Source organism: Odontesthes bonariensis, chromosome 18, assembly GCF_027942865.1.
Source record: "Odontesthes bonariensis isolate fOdoBon6 chromosome 18, fOdoBon6.hap1, whole genome shotgun sequence".
In the NCBI taxonomy this organism is placed as follows: Eukaryota; Metazoa; Chordata; class Actinopteri; order Atheriniformes; family Atherinopsidae; genus Odontesthes; species Odontesthes bonariensis.
Window position 1 is genome coordinate 32,232,442 of NC_134523.1, and position 27,331 is coordinate 32,259,772.

Consider the following 27,331-nt stretch of genomic DNA (forward strand, 5'->3'; position numbering starts at 1 on the left):
TGGTTCAGATCACCAGGTTCAGATCACCAGGTTAGCCAGCTGTTTTATCACTCAGTCCATGTTTACACACAGCTGTGGGTGAACTGGTGTAAAGTGGGACAATCAGTTTACTATTACTGGTAATGGTGAGGTTAAAGCCATAGAAAGCTGCAGATGGGTTTTTTTTATTCCTGACATGAATCCTGACACGTTTGAAGCGCGTGATGCTGGAAGGCAGCGCAGCTCACTGCGCAAGTTAAACGGATAGATCTTTCTTACAGTCAGCCAAAGCGTTGCTTTTCAAAGCAATATTACTGAGATAATGACGTTTTCTATCACCAGTCCGTTACGTGTGCCCTGTCTTGGTTCTTTGTCATGAATGAGGCTACGCAGAAAATCTGTAAGAAACCCTATGTTACGAAATATAAGGTTTCTATGGTTGGACTGGTAGCAACTAAGTTAATTTAAATCACATCAAGATAACTAGCTCACTTATTCCCTGTGAAAATACTTTGAAGAGCCGCCACTTCACGAACACATTGTTTTTCAGCCCCAGTGGAGGTAACATGGCTCTCTATCCAGACATAGACAACAACAGTACTATTAACCAATCAAGTCTCTTCCCATCTCCACCGCGGAAATTAAGGACCAATCAGCTATGTGCCTGGGTCTGCTGTGGAAATGGACAGCCATTCAGCTATCTGTCTGGAGTTCACCGAATAACTGTCTGACCAATGAGCGTCTTGTCTGTCTGCAATGAGGGATGAGAGTCTGCAAAGGCCCAATCAGCGGTCCAGTGTTGCCTACCGGTGCCGGGGACTGGTGGTAAGAATCCGCTGCAGCGAGTCTGTAGGACCGGACCGTGAACCCGGAGACGGTACGCACTGAGGCGAAAGGAGACACAGGTGAGTCCGAGGATTTTCCCAAGGCCTGGCTCCGGTCAGAGATGTTTTGAAAGGCCGTGATGGTGTTCGCATAGCGGCGTAACGATTAATTATGTGCTGTGGCGTTTTCCTGCCGGTGGATATGCTGATTATGCTGTCAGACAATAGAGCGCATTGGCTTTGCTATTTATTGATGCAGGCTGACATGTTGGCGACCAGTACCGCCGCCTCGAACTGTGAATGCACCTTTAACGGTTATGGGGTCGGAGCAAAAACGGTTCTTGTTGTCTAAAGATGTCTAAAGATGTCTAAATGGTGTGTTTGCGTCGCGAACTGCTAACCGAGGTGTGATTACATTGTGACTGAAGCGTTGTTCGGAAAGCCTCCAATCCTTTTCATTGTTTGATCCAGAGTCTCAAGGGGTTAACGGAGACTGGAGAAAGAGCACGGCTCCTCCAAATAGCCTGCTTCTTAATGCTCCTTTAAAGAGCCGGGGGAATATCCGAGCTGTTTTCCCGGTTTTCTCCCGGCGGGACTGACGGGTGGCGGGTTTGAAGGCGTCAGGAGGAGACCGGGGGTGCTGATGGCCCTCAGCAATTAGGAAGAAAAATTCCAAATGCATCAGCCATTTACGTGGAGACTCAGCTGGCTCCATATGCACCTAAATGGCTGCCTGGCGCCTGACGGCATAACCAACATTTGTACTGTAAGGGCAAGGCGTTATTAAGGCCGGGCGGCTTATTGCTCCCTGACCAGCAGATTATCAGAAGAAGATGTCAGTAGAAGTAAGAGACCGAACCTAAATCCATTTTAAACGTAGAATCCCTCAGGATTTGCTGATTGTATGTGTCGCATGCAAATGGAATATGTGATGTCTTCCATCACTTTTGATTCATCTGTGCAGTCCATGACTTTGGCTCAGGCTGTGCATCCCAGAGAAGGCTAAAAGGAGGTGAGGAGTGGAAGAGTATTGTGGGTTAATGGTTTTATCCTCCTTTTAATTCCAAAGGTTTGGCTTCTGCTGGCATTTGGGAGTTCCAGTTGGGTTGTAGATCTGATTTAATGATTTACTTTTCATCTCCAGCAGCTTCTCATATTTGAAAAAGAAGGAAAGAAAGAAGTGGGGGGGTACACCTTGACTATAATTCTTGGTTCTGTAGCACAACAGAACTGTATGTAAGGATGAACTTTACAAAAGGAAAGTTCTGTTACTTCTTGCTTGGTGAAACTTCTCTAGCTTTCCCTTTTCCTAGCTGCAGGTTCAGCCAGCTCTGCGCTCCAAGCTCTTTCGCCTCTTTGGGACATTGTGCTCACTTCTTACATTCTCATCTGAACGTGGAAATAGAGTAACCACAATGTCTTTGGCTTTGAGACGTCTGCAGACCATGACACCCTCCACTCGTAGTTCTGTGGGTCTGTGTGGGCAGCAGTGGAATCCTTATCAAACCTTATCCTGTTCTTAATGATGGAGCTGTTTGACCTCCGGATGAAGACCACTAAGACCACCGAACTGCTCAGACAGCTTTTTCTTAATGCTGTAGATATGTGTCAGGTTATTGAAATTTCTTGTGAATTAGTATTCTAATTGTTATTTTTATTTAGTGCTGTCTGTGTCATATTTCTAATGTGTACCACATTTATTTGTGTTAATTTAACCCTAACCGGACAGAATACCCAATTATCAGATGATTCTTTGGACTTTCCCTTATTTAAACATATCAGCACTCTGATGAGGGAAAAAAATATAGATGGAAATAAAAATCCAGTAAATTTCCCATCAATAACATTCGATAATGCCTTGAATGCAGTATCCTGTTTGTAGCTGATTTTACAGCAATGCAGACAGTTACAGTGTCACCCTTTATTCGTACAGACAGATGTGTGCCGTTTCCTTTTACATGTTTGTACATTCCAAGCAGAGGAAGATCATTGCTCTGTTGGTGTGTGCTTATAGTAAGCCAGCTTTCAGAATAAGATGAGTGACAACAGCACCATTGATCCAGTGTTCAGGCTTTCAAACAGGATGCTGGTGCCCACAATGCTTCCCTGAGCATGCACGTTAAAAGGGCTTTATTCTCCCCACCAGGGTAGATCTTGTTTTGTTATCGGACGGGCAGTCAGGTTTCATAACAACCATTTAACAGTAGCTTTACCAAGAAATGTGGTGGTTTTGACTTTATAATCAATGGCAGAAACTGATGTGTATGTGTGCACACTTGTGTAGATATATCATGATGGGGGACATACAGACTCATTTATAGGGATTTCTTTGAAGTGTTGGGACCAAATTGCATTCTCCATTTATACAAAGTGAATTTTGGGGGTAATGTCTTAGTTTCAGGGTAAGGGTTGGTACAAGGTTATGGTTAGGTTTATGCAGTGGTGGGACGTAAGGGCCTGCAAGGCCTTCTCTGCTGGCTTAAACACTATCAGAATCGCTAACTTATATCTACAACCTAAATTTTAATATTTGTTCAATGAAATATTTGTTCTATTCTCTCTTTATTGTAACATTTTTTCTTGGCTGCGCTGCCTCCCGTACATGTCTGTGGATTATCGATGTTTTGTCCAATCAGATTTCAGCCTCTATGTGTTGCCAGGATTAATCTAATCTGCCCAGGGCCTTCAGAATCAGTAGTGCTGGCCTACCTTAATCAAACTACCGTATATAGCAATGGAACAGTTTTTTTTTAACCAATCAGATTTCAAATTTGCCTCACTGGGCCAGCTGGCACAATGACATCAGAAGTTATCTGTCCTCTGATTGGATGGTCAGAGCAAAGTCACAGGCAAGTTTTGCTAGCAAAATGCCTCCTAAGGATCTGATTGACATTAATACACTGGATTTTTTTTTTTAGCACACAATGGATGGTGGAGATGGAGAAACTGATTTGGTATCAAAACTTATCAAAATTCCTTTTTTTAAGCTGTATGACAGAGTCATTGAAGTCTTCCTGCGTAAAGAGAGGAGGATGGATTTTGTCTATAAATAAATGATCAAGAACTCTTGTGAGTATTATGTATTTTATTTACATATATAAATATAAATGATTAAATATTCTCCAGCTTTGAGTGGCGAGAGTGGGAATCGAACTGCCAACCTTCCGGTTATTGGACGACCCACTGAGCCACGGCCGCCCATAATGGTATGAAATGTGCTTCTACTTCTTTTTGGTCCTTGAGGCCAAGTAAAATATTACAGTAAAACTTTGCAGAAAACCCTGCAGCTTGGAGTGGTTGAGGTTGAATACAGAAATGCCTGTAATAAAATTTATTTAAATTCACATCATCTTACTGAAATTCAATAAGCTGTTGTTTCTGGGTTGGGGTTAGGGTTCTCTCTGTCAGGTCTCAAACTCACGCTCCCACCGTGGAGGTGTTGGTTCTGCATCTCTCACTAATATACTGTACCAAAATATAGAGTAGCCTCCTTTTAAATTCAAATAATGAATGAAAAGACAACTTTTGGAAGGGACAATAACTGCATGAGATGAAATTGTAAAATTGGAGATGTCAAACAGCTGAGATGAAGTGGCGTTAGGAATCGGATGTGGTTCAGGGGTAGACGAAGCACACCAGTAGTTTTGCAGGTTGTGCGGATGGTTCTTTGAAGAAATTTGAAGCATCTAAAGTAATGACTGCAGTGGGGTTGCTCTGTGAGTCGCTGGCTAATTTGAGATGGCAATGATCAGATAAGACTCTCACATTCACTCTAACCAACAAACCTTACCCTGCATAGCTGTAGAAAGCCTAGATGCTACTTTGACTCCAAAATTGAAAATTGAATTAAATCAATTACATTTTGTTTGTTATAATAATGAAATATTATGTCTGGAATTAAATGGAGTTACCATCTCATATAGTCCCACTATAGATGCAGCTTTATGTGGAATAAGAGCTGTTAGTTTCTGTAGTGTTTCAGTCTTTGTGAGTTCTGTAGAGTCGACTATCCTTAAATAAACAAGAGGACCATTGCTTCATTCTAAGAGCCCCAGACACATACATGGGTATTGTTCATCTTAAAGATTTTGATTTTCATCTTAGATAAGTTGTTGCTTTTAAGAAGTTTGGCCTCAGTGGGGATAAGTTGCCATTATCAATCAAATTCAACAGCAGTGCTTTACCAGTGCCTAGGTTTTATAGATCTGTTACCCCATAGTGCTCGCAACTGAATGCTTCTTATCAGCCAGTGACTTACTTCAGGTAGTGAGAAGGGGCAAAATCTCAGAGTGAACTTTTCCATGATCTAAAGCCAGCGATCACAACTTATTATCTCATAGCCGCCCAACGTTAAACATCTTCTTTTTGATAGGGACTGGCCCAGTGTTAAAATGATGTCCAGTGGGGTGCAGGGGAAATGTTTTAGGAGCCATGGAAGCTGGTTGAAGGCCTACCAGATTAAAAATGTTCAAACAAAGGACAACATTTGATAGTGGCAGAATTAAACTAATTATACAGATGGTAAACACTGCATTTGCCTCTCAACTATATTGAACTTTGAAAGTTAGGAATATAGGATGAGTCTTACAGTTGTTATTCAGGTAATGTCACAGCCAGCAGCTGTGGTGGTGGAGCTGACACTGGGGGAGCTGCTAGCATTGTTCCACAGCAGCCACACTCACTGACAAGACTGGCTGCTCTTCTGGCTAATTATTCATGGTTCCAAAAGGCAATTAATTGGTCAGCCACTTGGGATTAAAAAGCTTAGATCCAAGCTTGCTGCAATGTTGATTTACACTCTTTTGGAAATAATGCAGATGTTTCAGAGACCACATTTATTCATCTTCACCAAAATTGGTACAGATGATCTTAAAAGGAGGATTCTTTAACTTTATAAAAGGAAATTTCCTCTTCAGAATCATTGGTCTGCCACAGCCTATTGAATTCACCTGTAAGGTTTCAAAACACAAAGGAAGGTCATCTATTTAGCAAAGCTTTGATTCATCCCAACCAAGATTGTTTTTTTTAACCTAAAACATTCATAAATCACAGACTGAAAACAGTTGAGGCATTACACATAAAAGTAATGTAAAGAAACAATCTTTTCACATTGTGTGATGGGGCCGCTGTCCTGCAGGTTTGAGATGTTTCCCTGCTTCAACACACCTGATTCAGATGAAATGGATCTCTTCAAAAGATTGTTAAGTTCTGCACAAACCAGCTCCTGAGGCATCGACCTGAATCGGGTGCATTGGAGCAGGGAAACGTCTCAACCTGCAGATCCCTGGGCGACCTCATCACACCTAACATCCTGAGAAGGCTTCCTTGGGTCTGCGGAGGGAGGGTCAGGAGGACAGTGGCAGACAGTGGTGGATATTCATTGAATCAACTTGTTTTTTACTCTGTAATAAATGTAAGTTGTGGTTTCGTACAGCTCTTTCAAGTCATGAAGTTGCCACTAGGCAGGCATCCATTCATTCATGTTATACTCATTGGAAACAAGGCTGCAATGGGCACCTACGCAATATTCACATCCACTGACTAATTTTCAACGGAGGTCTGCCTGATAACTTATTTACTCAGTTTCCAGGGTTCTTGGATTGTTCTGCAAAGTTTTTTTTTTTTTTTTTTTTTTTGGTCTCATCCTTGATTCTACATGGTGCAGTGCACAAACTGTAGTGGATCTAAGGTGGGAGGAGGGGAGGAAGGGATGAAGCGTTTGATCAGTCTCTCAAAACATTTCATCACCACAGGTGTCAGGGCTATGGGGCGGCAGTCATTTGGTCTGCTGGGCTGAGATGTCTTAGGCTGTTGTCTCACTACAACAGCCTTCTTAAGACACGTTGGAACAACACACTGCCTGAGAGAGGTTGAATATGTCTGTGAACACCCGTGCTCGCTGTTCAGCCCAGGCTTTGCTGGAGAAACATTGGCGCTTCCAGCATGTGTGTGAGACGTCTTGTATTCCGTCATGAAGCATAGTCCTTGCCAATGAATTCAATTCAGTTTTATTTATATAGCGCCAAATTACAACAAACATCATCTCAAGGCACTTCAAAGATTCAAGCCAATTAGAATCCAATTCATTGCAATTCAATCATAATCAGTTATGAAAATAACTCCAAGGTTCCTCACTGTAGTACTAGAAGCCAAGGAAATACCATCTAGAGCAGGGTTCTTCAACCTTTTCCAGGACGAGAGACAAAAAGAACAGGGACCCCCACATGTAATTCATTTTTTGAAATGTGTCACATTTTAAACCTGGCATATAATAACTTTTATATTTACTTTATTCACCTTTTATTTCACCTTATTCACATATTTATATACTGGGTTATTTATTATGAACTTTTTTTTATTTATGATTGATAAAACAGAACTCATGGATAATTATTATTGGTTAAAATTGTTGTTTATAAGGTTTTGATTTTTCTATTATTATTTTTCAACAATGAAACATTTAGCTTCTTGATGCCAGGTATGCCTACCTCAGTGAGATGACTGGCCCTGGTGGGCAGTGCACAGCGTGTCTATTCTGGGGCAGATGGAGGTTGTCAGGCAGAGCATCAGGTCATCCTCAGGCTGCAGTCCAGAACGGTATTTGCTCTTCAGGTAGGTGAGGGAGGAGAATCCACTTTCACGAAGATAAGTTATTGCAAAAGGCAGGAGGCTCACCTTTGCTGTCAGTTGGGGGAAGTATTTCTGGCAGTGGATCCAGAACTGGATCAAGGACTGGGTGAGAGGCTTGGTCTCATGCAAATTCTTGTGTGTACTGTCTGTGGATAGGTCGATCAAATGATCTTCCGCAGGGGCTGTCAGGTTTGAGGTGTCAGAAGCATTGTCTTTGAATGGAAACTGTATCCATGTCTTGTCCTTTCTCCAGGACTTGGTCTCAGAAAAGTACTTTTTAAATTGACTTTCGAGTGCCCCCAAGTGATCAACAATTGCGCATTTCACGTGAGGCTACAGCTCCATGGAATCCACCAACTCCTCCACTGGTGGAAACGTGGAGAGAGACGTTTTCTCCCCTGATGCGCTCTCTCCATCTTTTCGTTTTTTTCAGGAAGCCTTCCATCCATAGTTCTGTTAAGTCGGTTCAGCCTGATATGCCAGTTTAGTGACGCAGGTGTTGTCATTGAAATGCGCAGCCAGCTCCGAGGGTTTTGGCCCGCTAGAAACTCGTGGATGGATGTGCGTAATTCAAAGACACGTGCCAATACTGACCCACGGGAAAGCCATCTGACCTCAGAAGGGTGGAGGAGCGCATTGTGCTCTTCTGCTGTAGCGGCGCAAAGAGGCGCGTTTGTAACGCACTCCTCTTAATGAAATTGACAGCCTTCACAACAGTGTCCATAAAGTCGGCGCTCATTTCTTTGGTGCGAGGGGTTCCCTGTGAAGCATGCAGTGAGTCCGCATCACTTTAGAGCCGACTCTTTGGACCAGTCATGGCGCGCGCCCTGTGGGTACAACACGGCGACACACTCTGCCCAGCTTATGTCATTTTCTCCCGAAAAGTCATCAATCACTTTAAATATTTCAGCACTTGTTGTGCGTTCCGGTAGCTTCTTACAAAACAAAAACTCCTCACACATTTCGTCTTGGTCAACAAAGCGCACAAATGCCAAGAGCTGTGCGTCTTTGGATACGTCCACCGATTCATCCAATTGGAGTGCGAATGCATCCGCTCTTTGTAGTTGTTCAACCATCTGCACCCACACAGCCAATGCCTTTTCACGTATTCGACGGGCAATTGTGGTGTCTGACAAAGGGATAATCCGCAACTTTTTTCCATATTCATCACTCCCAAACATGGTCTTGCACATATCAGTGGCTGCAGGCCATATCAAATCTTCTGCGATTGTGTAAGTTTTTTTACACTGAGCAACGCGAAGAGCAACTTGATATGAGGCTTTCAAAGCAAGGGCTCCAGCTTTCGCTGATTTTCTGATAATTGTCTGTTGGCCTGAGAGTGTGCAGACGAGCCTGAGAGTAGCCAAGTGGTTTACCTTGCAAGTGGGCGTGATTCGTCTCACAGTGTCACTGCAGCTTCGATGGCTTCATACTTTCATTTGATAGCGTCGCGGCACAGACAACTCACACCGGCAATTCCACTCCATTGGTTTCTTTGAACGCAAATCCAAATTTCAAATATATTTCTGAATATTTTCGACAGCACCTGTGGCCTCAGCAGAGGTGGATGGAGTAGCTGCAGCATCTTGATCTCCAGGCCTCTTTCCGATGATAAATGTATCCATTTTGCTTTGCTTCACTTCATTCAAACAAGTAGCTAGCGTTAATTTAGTAGCGAACACCTTTCGCGCCTTTTTTTTTCTTTTCCCTCTTGATAGCGGCCAGTCATGTTATACTGCATCATGGGAATCATTTCATTTGTAAAGGTTTCTTATTATTGAATATTAATGTTTGAAGTTTACTCAAAATAGGGGCGGTCGGTGGCGCAGTGGGTTAAGAAGCCGCCCCATGTACAGAGGCTACAGTCCTCGATGCAGTGGGCCCCGGTTCGACTCCCGCACCGAGCGGCCCTTTGCTGCGTGTCTTCCCCAACTCTCTGCCCCCTGCTTCCTGTCTCTCTCACACTGTCCTATCATTAAAGGCATAAAAAGCCCCAAAAAATACTTAAAAAAAAAAAAAGTTTACTCAAAATAATTTTGTTATGTTTTTTTTTAATTACTATGACAAGAATTGGTGGACCCCCGGTTGAAGACTCCTGATCTAGAGTAACTATATAGCTAGACTAACTAACTCTTCATTTACAAGAACAAACTGAAATCTATCAGATAAATATGACTTAAACCAGCCTAATGCAGTTCCTTTAATCCCAATAACATGTTCAAGTCTGTGTAATAAGATACTGTGATCGACCGTATCAAATGCAGCACTGAGATCCAACAGGACAAGCACAGACACAAGTCCGCTATCAGAGGCTAAGAGGAGATCATTGGTAACTTTCAGCAGTGCAGTTTCTGTGCTATGATGCACTCTGAATCCTGACTGAAACTCTTCAAACAGATTATTTCTGTGGAAATGATCACAAAGCTGAGCTGCAACTATTTTTTCAAGAACTTTAGACATAAAAGGGAGATTGGATATAGGTCTATAATGAGCCAACACTTCTGAATCAAGAGTAGGTTTTTTAAGTAAAGGTTTAATTACAGCAACCTTAAAAGTCTGAGGTACATATCCTGTCAACAAAGACAGATTGATCAAATCCAATATGGAAGTGTCAATTAATGGGAAAACCTCCTTGAACAGTCTGGTTGGGATTGGGTCTAAAACACAAGTTGATGGTTTAGAAGAGACTATTGCTGTCGTTAGTTCAGAGAGATCAACTGGACAGAAGCCGTCTAAATACAAATCAGGTTCTAAAGATACTTCTAAAGCTGCTGTACTTAATGATACATCAGTGATAATAGTGGGAAGGACTCCATCAATCTTCTCTCTGATAGAAACAGTTTTATTGATAAAGAAGCTCATGAAATCATCACTGCTGAGAGTTAAAGGAATACCTGGCTCAACAGAGCTCGGACTCTTAAGGCTGAGTTATACTTCTTTTAACTGCCCTTGCGCTTGCGTCTTGCGTCTTGCGCTTGCGTTAATGGCTCGAGACGTTTATGCTTCATTTAGCTTTGCCGGCGCTTGCGTGTGCTGCGTGGCGATTCACCACCAGGACAGTAGGTGGAGTAGCGGGTTTTTTCAATGACAAGCCTACTACAATGAAAGGAAATTCACCGCCAGGACCTCTTCGGCAAGTCTCTCTTCGAGTGGATTCATCACAGATATAATATATTATATATATTATATCTATGGGATTCATGCTTCTTCTTCGCTTTCTACCTTGGCGTTTGAAAACAGCGGTCTTTTATTAGGGGATGAAACCGGAAGATGAACACGCCGCCGGATGTGATGTAGATAGTGGCTTGTGCTCGTGTCCAGAGTGGCTACTCTATAGCTCTGCTCGCGTCTTGCGTCTTGCGTGAAGTTTAGAAAATTGAGGTGACACACGCAAGCACGCAAATGGGGGGGCTTGCAACCGCGCAAGGGCTTGCGTTGCGTCTTGCGTTACCGACTATAAACCAGGCTTTAGTCAGACTGGCTACAGCGCTGAAGAGAAACCTGGGATTGTTCTTACTCTCTTCTATCAATGATGAATAATAAGCAGTTCTAGCTTTATGAAGGGCTTTCTTATACGTTATTAAACTATCTTTCCAGACTAATTGAGACTCTTCTAAATTAGAGGAACGCCACTGTCTCTCCAGCTTTCTTGCAGTCTGCTTTAAAGCACGCAGCTGTGAATTATACCAAGGAGCCAACCTCTTCTGACTGATTACCTTCCTTTTCAGAGGGGCAACATTGTCCAGTGCTGTACACATTGAAACTATAGTGCTGTCAACAAGAGATTCAAGTGTTAAATGCCTACCCTGTGTAGGCATTGTTACTGTATTGTTCCGATATTATACTGCTGTGCAATTAAAACCTCAGTGTAATGTTCAACAAGCGTAAACATGTAACTGCTGCTATGTTTCCTGCTGCCCCAGAGTGCTTGGCACACTCGTGAATCTTTATGGCATCATGACCTGTCAAAAGACTGGGACCATCAGGACTGATGTATCAGGCCTAAGCAAAAATCCTCCTCCTTTCAGTTCCTTTCTGTCTGAATGAAGGGTGAAGAACTTTAACAGGAAAGGACCAATGTGTTAATGCGTGACAAAAGCGTGACTATGTTGGAGATTTATAGTGAGCAGTTGTTACAAACTGAACTGCTAACTGGAGACAAAGACAAAAATGAACAGGCACCAACACAGGTTTGGGTGAAAATGAACAGAGAGAGTTTATTGTTCACAGGTGAGGCTTAAGTAAAGTCACATGACCTGGCCTCAATCAAGGTTGTCAATTGAGAGCACTCAATGAGCATCAATCAACACCCCCACTTGTTCTCATATTTACAACAAGAAAAATAAAAAGACATCGCAAGAAAAAACAAAAACATTGCAAAAAGCAAAATCACATTTTGGTTCAGCAATCACCCTGGTTATCTTCATAAATTACAGGTACATCATAATGACAGTAAAGATGTTTAAGCATTTGAGACGGGTACAAACATTCTTGTGTAGTGGCAGCTAACGCCATGTACTCAGCCTCACATGTTGACAGTGCTACAGTTTGCTGCTTTTTGGTCTTCCAAGAAATCAGAGGACCATTCTTACATAGGCTAACACAATAACCAGATGTACTACGTCGGTCAGTTGCATCTCCTGCCCAATCTGAGTCACTATAAGCCTCCAACTGTAACCCATCATCACATTTCCTGTAACACAGCATCTTGTCAATTGTGCCTTTCAGATATTTCAGTACATGTTTTACAGTAGTCCACTGCTCTTCTGTTGGCGCACTGAAATATTGTGAAAGTTTGCTTACAACATAACTCAAATCTGGTCTAGTGCATGAACTAAGATAGATTAGGCTACCCACTGCTTCCCTGTATTTCCTGAGGTCACTCATCTTTTCATCATCATCACTGTAATTCAGCTTTGACTCATTGCATGTCAAACCTTTCCAGCAATTTACCAACATAACTCTGCTGTGACATAGTCACAACTCCATCACACTGGTCAAACGTGATACCCAGAAAACTCTTCAGTCGGCCCAAATCTTTCATCTGGAATTTTTCAGTAAGCATTTCCTTGACAGTTTTCATTGCTCTCTCATCACTGGCAGCAATTCAATTCAATTCAATTCAATTCAAAAAATACTTTATTTATCCCAGAGGGAAATTAAATGTTGATGTAGCTCAATTAAATCAAAGAGTTATTATAGATGCTGATGGCTGTGGGCAGGAAAGATTTCCTGTAGCGGTCCGTTTTGCATCCAAACTGAAGAAGCCTTTGACTGAAGAGACTCTGTTTTCCGATAACAGTCTCATGGAGAGGATGTTCAGGGTTGTCCATAATTCTCTTGATTTTATGCAAAATCCTTCTTTGCATTATTGTCTCCAGAGGTTCCACAGTCGTCCCCAGAACAGAACCAGCCTTCCTTATCAGGTTGTTGAGTCTTTTTAGGTCCCTGGTTCTGATGCTGCTGCCCCAACAGATGACGCAAGAGGAAATGACGCTCTCAACAACAGACTTGTAGAATATCTGCAACATCTTGTTGCAAACCTTGAAGGACCTTAGCCTCCTCAAGAAGTACAGTCTGCTCTGTCCTTTCTTGTAGATGGCTTCACTGTTGTGTCTCCAGTCCAGTCTGTTGTCCACATGAACACCAAGGTATTTATATTCTTCAAACACCTCCACTTCTTCTCCCATGATGGAAACAGGGTTTGATCTGACCCTGTTTCTCCTGAAATCTACAATCATCTCCTTTGTTTTGTTAACATTCAAGATGAGATGATTGTTCCCACACCATGCCACAAAGCGGTCCACCAGCTCTCTGTACTCAGCTTCATGTCCATCTCTGATACATCCGACCACTGCAGAGTCATCTGAATATTTCTGTAGATGACAGGAGTCTGACTTGTACTGGAAGTCTGAAGTGTACAGAGTGAAAAGGAATGGTGAGAGTACAGTCCCCTGTGGTGCTGATCACCTGGTTAGACACCCAATTCTTCAGTCTGACAAACTGTGGTCTGTTTGTCAGGTAGTCATTAATCCAGGTGATTGTTGAGGCCTCCACCTGAGTCTTCTGGAGTTTCAGACGAAGCAGATCAGGCTGGATTGTGTTAAATGCACTGGAGAAATCAAAGAACATGATCCTCACAGTGCTGCCTGCTTTGTCCAGATGACAGTGGGTTTGTTGAAGCAGGTGTATGATAGCGTCTTCAACTCCAACTCCATGGCGATAAGCAAACTGCAGGGGGTCCTGATATGTGCTGGTTTGCTTACACAGGTGGGTCAACAGGAGTCTCTCCAGGACCTTCATGATGTGGGATGTCAGGGCAACAGGTCTGTAGTCATTGATGTCTGAAGGATGAGTTTTCTTTGGTACCGGAACCAGACAGGATGTCTTCCACAACAGTGGTACCTTCTCTTGGGTCAAGCTAAGGTTGAAAAGGTGTTGCAGAATCCCACAGAGCTGCTCTGCACAGGCCTTCAGGACTCGGGGGCTGACACCATCTGGACCTGCAGCCTTGTTCCGGTTCAGTCTCTCCAACTGCCTCTTCACCTGACTTCTAGAAACAGAAAAGTGGGAGGGGGAGGCAAAGGGGACAGCAGCATCTCCTGATTGGGTTGAAGACAAACTAGTGGAAGCAGAAGAATCCATGACTGAGGTGGAGGTGGAGATGTTACAGGAAAGCTGTGGATCAGAGGAGGGTGGGATGTCTCTTTGGCTGGGAACAGGAGGGGAGGATGGTGAGCTTGTTCCTGAACTGTACCTGTTGAAGAATGTGTTCAGCTCATTTGCTCTGTCCAGACTTCCATCCATCCGATCCTCCCTCTGTTTGAGGCCTGTGATCTTCTTCATTCCTGACCACACATCTCTGATATTGTTCCTCTGCAGTTTACTCTCAAACTTCTTTCTATACACCTCCTTGCTCTCTCTGATCTTGACTTTGAGCTGCTTCTGTATACTCCTCAGTAACTCCCTGTCTCGCTCCCTAAAGGCTCTTTTTTTCTTGTTCAATAGTTCCTTTAGCTCACTGGTGATCCAGGGTTTGTTATTAGGGAAGCATCTCACTGTTCTGGTGGGGATGGTGTTGTCCACACAGAAGTTTATATAGTCAGTCACACACTCAGTTATGGCATTAATGTCCTCTCCATGTGGCTTACAAAGAGAAATCCAATCGGTTGCATCAAAACAACCCTGTAAGGCTTCTTCAGCTTCCTGTGACCACTTTCTAACAGTCCTTTTTGTGACAGGTAGTCTCTGGACAAGGGGTTTATATGCTGAACAGAGAAAAACAAGGTTGTGATCTGATTTACCCAGGGGAGGTCTTGATTTGGAAATGGATGAATCCTTGACATTTGTGTAAAACAAATCCAATGTCTTGTTTTCTCTGGTAGAGCAGCTGACAAACTGTTGAAAAGTTGGCAGTGTAGCAGAGAGTGAGGCATGATTAAAATCACCAGATATTGCCACAAAAGAATTGGGGTGTTGAGTCTGTATCTGAGCAACAACGGAACTGATGACATCACATGCAGTGTCGGCAACAGCTGAGGGTGGAATGTAAACAGCCACCAAAACAACACTGGTGAACTCTCTTGGCAAATAATATGGACGAAAACTTACTGCCAATAGTTCAATGTCAGGACTGCAGAGACGACTCTTCACAGTAACATGTCCTGGGTGACACCATCTGTTGTTGACAAGCACTGCCAATCCACCCCCTTTCCTTTTCCTGCTACTCTTTAAATCTCGATCTGCTCGTACAGTCAGGAAGCCCGGCAGAGAGACGCTGGAGTCGGGGATATGATCCTGCAGCCATGTCTCAGTAAAACACATAATGCTACATTCCCGATATTCTTGCTGAGTCCTTGTCAAGGCTAGAAGTTCATCCAACTTGTTGGCTAACGATCTTACATTGCCCATGATGACGGATGGCAGAGATGGTTTGAACTTCTTCTTTCTTTCTCTCCTCTTTGCTCCTGCTCTGCATCCACGACGCCTCCTTTTCAATTCCAGTGGGATTTCTGGCTTCAGTTGTCGAATTATTTCTGCTTTTCCAATGTTAATCAGCTGCTCCCTGTTGTAAACCACCTTGTTGCTATGGTTATGCATCATAACAAAAGAGCAAAATATACAAAAGTATTGGGAAAAAACAATCCAGCTGCACAGCATCCAAGGCAGGAAGGAACAGTTGTCCAATAAATGCAATTTCTTCCAAGAAAAAACAGGAATGAAATTTAGAAAAAAGAATAAATCTCAATGTGAGGTGCAGAGCTACTCCAACGTGCTGCCACCCTCAGCAGCGCATTCTAGAATTAGAACGTAGTAATTTGCAGTAGGAGAAAAGGTTTCTCCATAATCTACACCCATTCTGAATCAACTAATGGGAAAAAGTGGAAGATCGACACCATCTTTCTTAGAGGCAGAGGGCAATTTTCTCACCAAATCAGTTGATATAGCTAACTATTTGAGTGTTTATTTCAGTGATAAAATTCAGAAATTAAATGACGGGATGGAGGTGAATGAAAAGGGTTTAGAGCTCTCATCCGGGCTTATTACAAATAAACTTATGAAGAATAAAGGTTGTACTTTCCACTTTGAAAAAGTCAATATGTCTACAGTCGAACAATTAATAAGACCAAGTAAGATCAAACCTGCCGGTGTTGATAACCTGGATGCGAGGTTGCTTAAACCTGTTGCTAATGTCTTGGCTCTGCCTATCTGCCATATAATTAATTTAAGTTTTGGAAAATCAGTTTGTCCAGGAGACTGGAAGATTGCTAAAATTATTCCAATGCCTAAGAATAACAAAGAGACTTTTTCAGGGAAAAACAGTAGACCAATAAGCATTCTACCCATTCTAAGCAAAATCGTGGAAAGAATTGTATATGAGCAAATACAAAACTATTTCTGTGTAAATGACCTGAACACAGCTCATCAACATGCATACAGGAAGGGGCACTCCACAGCTACTGCACTAACCCAAATGACCGATGAATGGTTAAAAGAAATAGATGCAGGTAAGTTAGTTGGTTCTGTTTTATTAGATTTCAGTGCTGCTTTTGATATTCTTGATCACAGTTTATTAGTGAATAAACTACACTGTTATGGTTTCGAAAGGGGATCTGTTGCCTGGATCAATAGTTACCTCACAAATAGGAAATACTGTGTATACTTTAATGGCGGTTTTTCAGAAATGAGGGTTATGAACTGTGGAGTCCCACAAGGGAGTTGCTTAGGGCCACTTTTATTTTCAATATTTACAAATGATTTACCTTTAATTTTAAACCATGCCTCCATTGCAATGTATGCAGATGACTCAACCATTCATTCGGCAGCATTAACATCAATAGATCTTGAAAAGATTCTAAATGAAGAGCTTATACTGATTAAAAAATGGGTTAATTTAAATAAATTGGTTCTTAATATAGAAAAAACAAAATGCATAGTATTATGCTCTAAACGGGGAGGGAGAGTAGAGCCAAAATTGAAATTAAAACTAGATGACAAAGAAATAGCACAGGTCACAGAAGTAAAGCTACTTGGTGTGCTGATTGACAGTCGATTGTCCTGGACAAGCCAGGTAGATGAAATGGTTAAGAAAATGGGTAGAGGGATGGCTGCAATTAGGTATTGTAGGCCATATTTACCAGGAGGCTTGGTTAAACAATTAATGCAAGCCTTAGTCCTATCTCAGCTGGATTACTGCACAGTCGCATGGTCCAATACATCTGAAAACAATCTTAATAGGCTACAGGTAGCTCAAAACAAAGCTGCTCGTATAGTGCTGAACTGCTCATACAGAACTAGAGTATGTGAGATGCTGAATAAATTAAATTGGTTACCAGTTAAAAGTAGGTTACACTACTCTCTCGTTAATATTGTGAGAAACATAATAACAACAAAGAATCCTGTTAATTTATTTAATAGTTTAATGTTTTCCTGTGATAGACATGAATACTCTACACGGCAGTCATCAGAGAGGAGATTTTTGTTGCCTGCTTATAGAACACGGGCTGGACAGAGAACACTGCATTACAGAGCAATGGTAGCATGGAATTCTTTACCACGTTTTTTGGTAAATGAAACAAGTAAGATGTCCTTTAAAATCAAATTGAAATTGTACTTATTTACACAAGGTGTTACATGATTGTTCTTTTGTTTTTATTCCTCTTTTAAAAGAGGCTACGTGGATCTCAAGGTACATAAGGGTACTGTGGCTATAAGTTGATCAGAACTGAATATACCCAACTTATATCAAGTTATGATCTTTATCTCCTCTTATTTTTATTTTATTTTTATGTTTTTGTTTTTTGTGTTGTATGCTGTATAAATGCATGTTAATGTCTAAAAATGACTTAAAGTGTTGTATGCTGCTTGATGCATATTTATAAAAAGGACAATGCAATTTGTAAACTTGACCACAGGTAGAACAGCGCTCTTCTGTGGATGTGATAGCTGATGTGGATCAATAAACAATTCAATTCAATTCAAATTCAATCTCTTGACTGTACCCCTTGGCAACATACCGGGCCTTGTACTTGTCAGATCCATCAGCATTGGTTTTCATAGCATACATCCATCTACCCCCCACTGTCTTCTTGCCCTCAGGTAAAGTGGTCAGAGTAAATGTGTTGTTATCCTTCAATGATTTCATCTCCTCATCCATTGCATCAACCCACTCTTTTGAGTTGGATGAAGTCACAGCTTCTCTGAATGTCTGTGGTACATTACACACCATCCTATAGCAATAATCAATGCTGATCTGTGCATGATCACTCAGCTCACCATAGAAATCTGGCCGCCTCCTCTCTAGCAGGGTACCTCCTCTCTGTACTCAAGGTGTCTGGAGAATGTGGTTCTGCTTTCACCACAGCTGGTGGTGGACTTGTCTGGCTACTCTCTGGGATGTCAAGCAACTTGGGTTTGTCTGGGTAAGGTCTGGTTGTGCTGTACTGCACACCAACATCATCATCATCATCTGTCATGTTATCAGTCGTCTGTCCCTCAACATTGGACATAAACCTCACCAGTCTGTGCTTCATCACTTTTCTGTTGTCAGGATTGTAGACCATAAAGGCTGGGCTGTTCTTATCGTAACCCACAAAGATGCCTTTGTCAGACCTTGAGTCTAGCTTCTTCCTGTCCTGCCTATATGCATAACACACAGTACCAAATTTCTGCATCCTGGACACATTTGGTCTCCTTCCTGTCAGCATGAAGTAAGGTGTCTGTCTGGTGCGGTTGTTGAAACCTCTATTTCTCACCACTGCTGCTGTCTGAACTGCATATGGCCATAACTCCTTTGGTAACTGGCTTTCCAAGAGCATGCATCTAGCCATGTCAAACAGAGTTCTCCAGTTGCGCTCAGCAGTGCCATTCTGGTGTGGTGAGTATGGTGCTGATGTTTCATGTCTGATTCGGTTTTGGCGAAGTAGTGTTTGGTAACCTTGTCCAGTAAACTCAGTACCATTATCAGATCTGATGGAGGCAACCTTCCTGTATGGGGCTATATCAGCTAGAAACCTTTGTGTTGCATCTACTGTATCATTTTTATTTTTCAGGAAGTACACAAACACAGCACTGGAATAATCATCAGTAAAGGAAAGTGTGTACCTATACCCATCTTTGGACACTGGATCAATGGGACCGGCTAAGTCAGTATGTACCGCCTCCAAAGCTGACTTGGCCTTCACATCAGGCTTCCTGTTCCTGCTCTGAGTGAATTTGCCCTGAACACACACTTCACATTGTATAGACTTGGGTGTTTCACCCTTGATTGTCATACCATTAACAACACTCTGTAACTTCTGAACATCATTAAAGTTGCAGTGTCCCAAAATCTCATGCCACGTCTTAATGTCATGGCAACTCATACATTGATCATCACATTCATTGTTCACAGGCACAGTAGGCAAATAGAACAACCTGTTATGTTCATGAATGAGAAAACATGTACCGTCTTTGTAGTGCAGAACGTCTTCACCCTCCTTGAAGATCACTGTTGCCCCACTGGAAGTTGCAGCTCTCACAGAGAAAATATCCTGGGGATAGGAAGGAATGTACAGCGCCTGCTTCAATGTAGAACTGATGTGCCTTCCTTTGCTGTCAACCAGACACACTTCAGCTTCTCCTCTGCGCTCTGCGACCCCCTTACACCGTGTGCTATCAGCCAGCTCCACACAGTGCGTCTCGGCCTAGAATCTTTCGTCGAAGCTCTTGAACAGGGCCAGGTCAGTGATGATGTGTGTGATGTCGCACCGGTGTCCACCATTAACCCCTTTCTGGTGACACCACGCCCTGGCCCACGATCACCAGTCTCCAGCATGAAGGCGAAAGTGTTGTCCGTCTCCTCGCTCACCCCTCGTGCATTGTCCTGCCGCTGCAGTCGCCGTCCTCCTCGCCGCGTGGTACTCTTCCCCTGGTTGTACCACTGTGGATCACGACACCGCCTTGCAATGTGTCCTCTCTGGCCACAACGGTAGCATTCAATGTCGCCACTCTCTGTTCTCTGCACCCTTGCGCCCACTAGACCACTGGGCTTCTTTGGATGCGACCAGGCCCCCATCACATTGTCATCAGCTGCAGCTGTGCGCATCCCTTCTGTGCTCTCATAGCTGTGCAACTTTGTCTTGAAATCTGCAAAACTGAGTCTCATGGCTTTGGGTCACAAAAATGGAGAATGGCTTGAAAGATTCTGGCAGCCCCTTCAAGACCATGGCAACTAACAGTCCATCACTTAAGACCTCTCCAGCATTCCTCAGTGCAGTGATTGAGGTCTCTGCACGTATGACATAATCAGTCACACTCTCAGTGCTCAACTTTTGCAGGGAAGTAAGTTCTGTGTACAGACTGACGATGCGGGGCTTACCCTTGCCAGCATAATAGTCTCTCAGGATTTTAAATGCTCCTCGTCCATCATCTGCAGCCTCTCGCATGACCAGGGACAAACTTTTGTCATCGAGAAACTGGATCAGTTCAGCATATGCTTCAGCATTCTTTGCAGCATCTTCAGCCAGTGCCGCTTCATTCGCACTCTCAGCAGGCTCATGCAAAATTGTGTTCTTCAACTTCTGTATCTTAAGATGGCCCAAAAACTTTGTCTCCCACAATTCATAGTTCTTCTCATCTCCGTCGAACACCAGACGAGCCCAATGAGAACTTGTCCTTTCACTCATTGTGCTAATGCTGGGACAAATTCAAACAACTATAAACTTCAGCGCATTCTGGGCCCATAACCTGTTACAAACTGAACTGCTAACTGGAGACAAAGACAAAAATGAACAGGCACCAACACAGGTTTGGGTGAAAATGAACGGAGAGAGTTTATTGTTCACAGGTGAGGCTTAAGTAAAGTCACATGACCTGGCCTCAATCAAGGTTGTCAATTGAGAGCACACTTGGATAGTTAAGGCCCTCAACGAGCATCAATCAACAGCAGTATTGTATCATTAAAGGAGGCAGATTTAGAGCTTCAGCCATTATCAGACTGCTGTTGCAATGGAGGCAAACTGAACAGTGCCATCATCAGGCTGAGGACAAACATTGTTAGCAGTCGGACGGAAGTATTATCAATGCAGCAGACGTGGACATGAGAAGTGACTGGAACAGTCTTGGTTAGGAAATACACTCGGTTTATGTTCTGATATATGAATGGAAATGGAAATCCAGTTAAAATACTTCAGATTTTGGCTTATTAGAAAGCTAATCCAGTAGATGTAGTTTTGGTACAGGAAACCCACTGAAAGGCAGACAGGGCTAGCGTTAATGCTTACTGTTTGCAAATGCAGCATTTAAACGTGTAGTGGAGGTTGAAATGATTTGTAAATCATTGCATTGTTTTTATCTACAGTGCATGCAGCCCTTTTTTTTTCAAAGAGGTTTGTGTTTGAATAGTATGTGGCCTTAGATATTGTGTGCGATGCTCTTGGTGTTTTTGATTGTTTTTGGTGTATGAAACAGTCCCAGGAAGCTGCAGGCACTCCACCACTGGTGGCTCAGACATGTCGAGGAAGAACTGGAGGTGGCAATGCAGCAGACTCCAATGAGGCCAGCAGGCCCTACACATTCTTCCCCCTTCTCGTCACCTGCACCTGCAGCAGCTCCAAGTGGTGGGGGGTTGCTTTTGACTTCTCATTTGTTTCGGAGTGTTTTTTTTCCCAATTTTTATTTATTTTTTATTTTTTTGTGTAATCTAATACCAAGAATACAGCGCCAGTGTGTCCAACTCTCTTGCCTGTGTGGGTTCCCTTAACCCTTCGGTTAATTGTGAAACTTATCTGTGCTGTCAAAAATTGATAGTACAATAGTAATGTTTTCTAAAATGTAGTGTCTAATTGAATATTAATTTGCACCAGCATTGATACCAATTTCACTTTCTTTGCTGCCACACGACTACTCCTTGTTGGTGCAGACAGACCACTCACCAGCAGCTCGATACTGGATGAGTTCACTGCACAGAGCTGCTGCTGTGGCCAGTTGCATTGTTTTCATTGTTCTTAGGGCTTCAGAATGTAAGGTACAGTTGTTGTTTTTTCTTGATTGGAAATGAATGATGCAGGTGTCTCCCAGAAGATAATAAGACGATGTACAAGAGGCATCATTGTGGAAAATAATATTTCTCAGCTTTTATTTACATTTGAACAAAAAGTGGCATGTCCAAAATGATTCGTACCCTTCTCCACAATCAATAGAAAAGCCTTTATTGGCTATTATAGCAATCAAACGCTTCCTATTACTGCTGCCCAGCTTTTTGCATGTGTCCACTGGTATTTTTGCCCATTCGTCTTTAGCGATGAGCTCCAACTCTTTCGGGCTGGAGGGTCTCCTTGCCATCACCCTAATCTTTAGCTCCCTCCACAGACTCTCAATTGGATTCAAGTCAGGACTCCAGCTGGGCCAGTGCAAAACGTTCCTGTTTGTGTCCGCTCACCATTTCTTCACCACTTTTGCTGTGTGTTTTGGGTGATTGTTGGGCTGAAATGTCCACTGGTGCCCAAGGCCAAGTTCCTCTGCAGACTGCCTGATGTAGTGGTTGAGAATCTTGATGCGTTTCTCTTTTTTTCATGCTGCCGTTTACTGTGATTAGGTTCCCTGGCCCATTGGCTGAAAAACACCCCCAAAGCATTAGGTTCCCACCACCATGTTTGACGGTGGGGATGGTGTTCTTAGGGTTGAAGACTTCCCCTTTTTTACGCCAAATGAAGGATACATCATTGTGACCAAACGATTCAATATTCATTTTAATCTTTATCTTCTGGGAGACACCTGTGTCATTTCCAACCAAGAAAAAACTTGCTGGTTGAATAAAAGTAACTTTTTTTTAAACCTGCACCTTATATCTGGCATAAAATACGTTCATCTACTCCCCGATAACAGTTTGGTGAAAGTCGGCGTCCTTCAGAAGATATTTAGATCACAGGAGATCACCGTTTATCCATATAACAGGAGAGAACAGGGCAGAGACAATACAGCCTCTGAATAAGGCATTATCTGTCTTTATTTCACCAATACTTTAAGACCAATGAATGAATGAAGGCGTACTATTGCTCTGTTAGCTCAGAGCTGCCCTGTTGTTGTTATCAGGGGCTTATTGAAGCTTTCTACACACGTCTACTGGGATGACGTCATTGACGCGCACCGCTGCACGAGACTGTCCGTCTGTCTGTCTGTCTGAGCCAATAACGGTCTCTCCAGGACTTTCATGATGGGGGATGTTAGGCTAACAGTTAGCTGCTAACTGGTCTGTAGTCACTGAGGACAGGGGCATGAGATTTTTTTTAGGTACAATAAATAAAAAAAAAATGGTAAGTTAATCTTCAAACCCTGCCAGATCGAGAGGACCTAAGTTATCTGCAGTTCCTGTTGATGTGAACTGCATTCTCACTGGAGTACATCGAGTCTGAAATATCACTTCGCAGCAAAACCCATGATTTCTGCAGAGATCCTCACTGCCTTGTGCTAAAGGCAGAGCACACTGGAGAGCTTGGACAGCTCGACCTGCAGCAGTTCCACACAGTTCAACATGTTCAGGAACACATTCCCTTCTGTTGTTGCCTGTTGGCCTCAGTTTGTCTTGATAAACATTCCCCACTTTGGTTTGTTGTAGTTTTTAGAGGGTTATGGACAGTAACTGTCAGGACCATTTGTTTTGGATTATTGCAAGACTAAATCTAATTTTCATTTGTATTAAGTCTGCTACTATGTTGATAAGAGTATTAAAAAATATCCCTTTTAAGGGGCATCGTTTAACATTTATGAAAAAAGGCCAATATTTTATCATTTTGCAATTATTAATCATGAGTTAACTTTGGGCAATCCTGAAATCGATTGAATATTTTAATTGATTGACAGTCCCAGATGTGGCACATTCACATTTATCTATTTTAGCCGTGTATCACTGAAAAGTAAAAGTGTTCCAAAAAGTTTAAGTATCAGTCAGTCAGTCACTCATGTATGTGTGTGTGTATCTGATGGTGAGGGCCGCGCACCAACCGGGCGTTTCCTGTCAGCGTGGGGACCACAGTGCTTTCGATTTCTGAAGGTTCAGACTATTATCAGTGGTTGCTCCTTATAAATGGAAAACAGACATCGTTGTGAACCCTCTGCTGTGCCTCCTCATAACTCACACACAGGAGGAAACATCGCTGCGTCTTCACACACATCAAGCTGTTGCTTGGAGTGGCGAGTGGTGCGATGCCGGCTGCACACGAGGTCGGATCTCATAGACGTATCGGTGGCAGATGCATTCTGCCTCTGTACTCTCACACGGTGCGCAACAAAGATATTATTTGAAAAATGATTTTGAATGTTACTTTTTTTTTTTTTTTTTTTTTTTAAACTATATTTTTATTAAACATTTAACATGGAAAAACACAATACAGAACATTCCTTGACAACATCACAGACTATGTATGACAGTGTGACAAGAAAAGAAAAGAAAAAAAACAACAGCAACAAAACATTGGGGGCCAGAAGCTGAATGATAATAATGAATGAAAAATAAATAGATAAGTGGACAATTAAGATATGACAGCACACTGTGGTGTTCTCCTCAGTTATAGAGGTATCTTGCTACAGGTAGCCACCTCCTCAAAAAGACATCAGACCTTAATTGTAATTGAGCAGTTCGAGCCTCCATTCCAACCTCCCCCAGCTTCTGTTTCCACTGTGCCACTGTAGGTGGCTGTGAATCCATCCATTCTATTGTCACCATTTTCCTAGCAGTCATCAAGAGTATATGTAACCGGTACTTTTGGTCTCTGGTGTACATGTCTTCAGGAGTTCAGAAAACAAACAGACTTGGGGTGAATGGTAAATCAATTCCCAGAACTTTATCTATCTCACTTTTTGCCCCCTTCCAAAAACGAAGCATAATTGGGTAGTCCCAAAATATGTGTGAGTGGTCACCAAGCTTTCCACATTCTCTCCAGCAGTATATTGCAGCTGGTTGAATGTTACTTTTAATTGTAAGGCACAACCCTTTTTCTGTGCTGGTTAAAAAAAAAACACCCATTCAGGCTCAGCTTCAGCTCTTATTGGTTTTAAGTGCTTCACATAAATAAAAGCATTGCAGCGGGGAATGGAAGAAGCATTAAAAATACATAAAAGAATATAAAGAGAAACAAATTAAATAATTAAAACGATTAAAGAAAAATCTAGATAAGTTCAAAGATATCGTGCAGATTTCATGCATAGACACATGAGAAAAGAAATGTTTTTAACCTGGATTTAAAAATGCCTACATTTGGTGAAAGTTTAATCTCCACTGGCAGTTTGTTCCACTTATTTGCAGCATAACAGCTAAATGCTGCTTCTCCATGTTTAGTCTGGACTCTAGACTGGACCAGCTGACCTGAGTCCTTGGATCTAAGAGCTCTGCTGGTTTTATATTCTCTGAACATATCACAGATGTATTTTGGGCCTAAACCGTTCTGGGATTTGTAAACCATCAGCAGGCTTTTAAAATCTATTCTGTGACTGACTGGAAGCCAGAGTAAAGATTTTAAAGCTGCTGTGATGTGTTCAGATCTCTTAGTCCGGGTTAAAACTCCAGCAGCAGCGTTCTGGATGAGCTGCAGATGTTTAATGCTCTTTTTGGGAAGTCCAGTTAAAAGAGCATTACAGTAATGGAGTCTACTGGAGATGAATGCATGGATGAGTTTCTCCTGGTCTTTTTGGGAGAGGAAACCTTTAATTCTGTTGATGTTTCTGAGATGGTAAAAAGCTGCCTTGGTGACAGCTTTGATGTGGCTGCTGAAAGTCAGATCTGAGTCTATCAGCACTCCGAGGTTACCAACTTGGTCAGTGATTGTAAGGTCCCGAGTCTCAAGATATTTACCAACGCTGACCCTCTTCTCTTTGCTACCAAACAGAATGATCTCAGTTTTGTCTTCATTTAATTGTAGAAAATTCTCTCTCATCCAGGTGTTTACTTCCTCCAGACACTGACACAGTACGTCTGCTGGGCTGCAGTCGTCCGGTGACAGAGACACATAAAGTTGTGTATCGTCTGCATAACTGTGATAATTGATGTTAAAGTTCTGTAATATCTGACCCAAAGGGAGCATATACAAGTTAAACAGAAGAGGTCCAAGAATTGACCCCTGGGGGACTCCACAAGTCATGGCCACTCGCTCAGATTCATAGCTGCCAATAGTAACAAAATAACTCCGGCCTTCTAAGTAGGACCTGAACCAGTTAAGGACAGCTCCAGAAAGTCCAACCCAGTTTTCCATCCTGTGCAACAGGATTCTGTGATCTACAGTATCAAACGCAGCGCTGAGGTCCAACAGAACCAGAACTGAAACATTACCAGAATCAGTATTCAACCTGATGTCGTTTAACACTTTGACCAGAGCTGTTTCAGTGCTGTGATGACGTCTGAAGCCTGATTGAAAGTTATCAAGACTTCCACTTTCATTCAGAAAGTCGTTGAGCTGGTTAAATACAACTTTCTCAATAATCTTAGATATAAAAGAGAGATTAGAGACAGGTCTGTAGTTGTTCATCATAGAGGCGTCTAGAGTTCTCTTCTTTAGGAGTGGCTTAATGGCAGCTGTCTTTAGTGACTTGGGAAAAATGCCTGATGCCAGTGAGCTGTTAACTATTCGTAGGAGATCACTTTGTACTGAGGTAAAAACAGTTTTTAAAAAGTCGGATGGTATTATGTCCAGAGTACAAGTGGTTGATTTCAGCTGCCGAACTGTTTCCTCTAGGATTTTTAAATCAACAATATTAAATTGCGACATAACGTCAGAGTTATTTCTAGTTTTTAGACAGATTAGTTTTCTTGTTTGTCTGTGTTGCGTGAATGTTTTGTCTAATCGTTTTGATTTTTTTTTTTTTGGCTAAAAAAGTTGGCAAATTCGTTGCATTTCTCAGTGGAGAGGAGGTCTGGGTTTGTCTATTTAGGAGGATTTCTGAGTTTTTCAACCATAGCAAACAGAGCTGGAGAATTGCTGACATTCTTATTAATCATTTAACTGCAAAACCATCTTTTATTCCAGAGTAATTGATTAATTTTCTGTGCAGTAACAAGTTCTCAGGATGTTGTTAAGCAAATTAGTTTAAAAAGAAAAAAAGCAACCTGACTTGCACCGGATGTGCAGTACTATATGAACAGTTTGATTCTGTAATGATTAAGCCGTGATGCAGTTATCAGAACGTCACATGTTGAAAGGGTTCAGCAGTAGTTTTGTTGCTCGGGAGAAATGAAGACCTTTGCAGATGTTTGTGTTCCAAGGCTTTCTTTCTTTTTCTGGCTTCCCTCTGCTCTGCTCTTTGTCCCCAACACACTCACCCCATTACCCCCTGCTGCTGTCGTCCTTTCTCCCATCAGTGCCCTCCACCTTCACATAAACACACCCACCCCCAGGCGACAGCAGAACTGGAATTGATTAGTGGTATGG

General features: G+C 42.4%; 1 protein-coding gene across 2 annotated transcripts in view; it reads left to right on the top strand.

Moving 5' to 3' along the window:
* The first annotated feature begins 751 nt into the window (after nucleotides 1-751).
* gatad2b (GATA zinc finger domain containing 2B) overlaps nucleotides 752-27,331 on the top strand; it is a 98,273-nt gene continuing 71,693 nt past the window's right edge. For both annotated transcript variants that reach the window (XR_012767255.1, XM_075450160.1), the window contains exon 1: nucleotides 752-884. The gene's annotated coding sequence lies outside the window, so the exon portion shown is untranslated. The remainder of the gene's footprint in view (nucleotides 885-27,331) is intronic.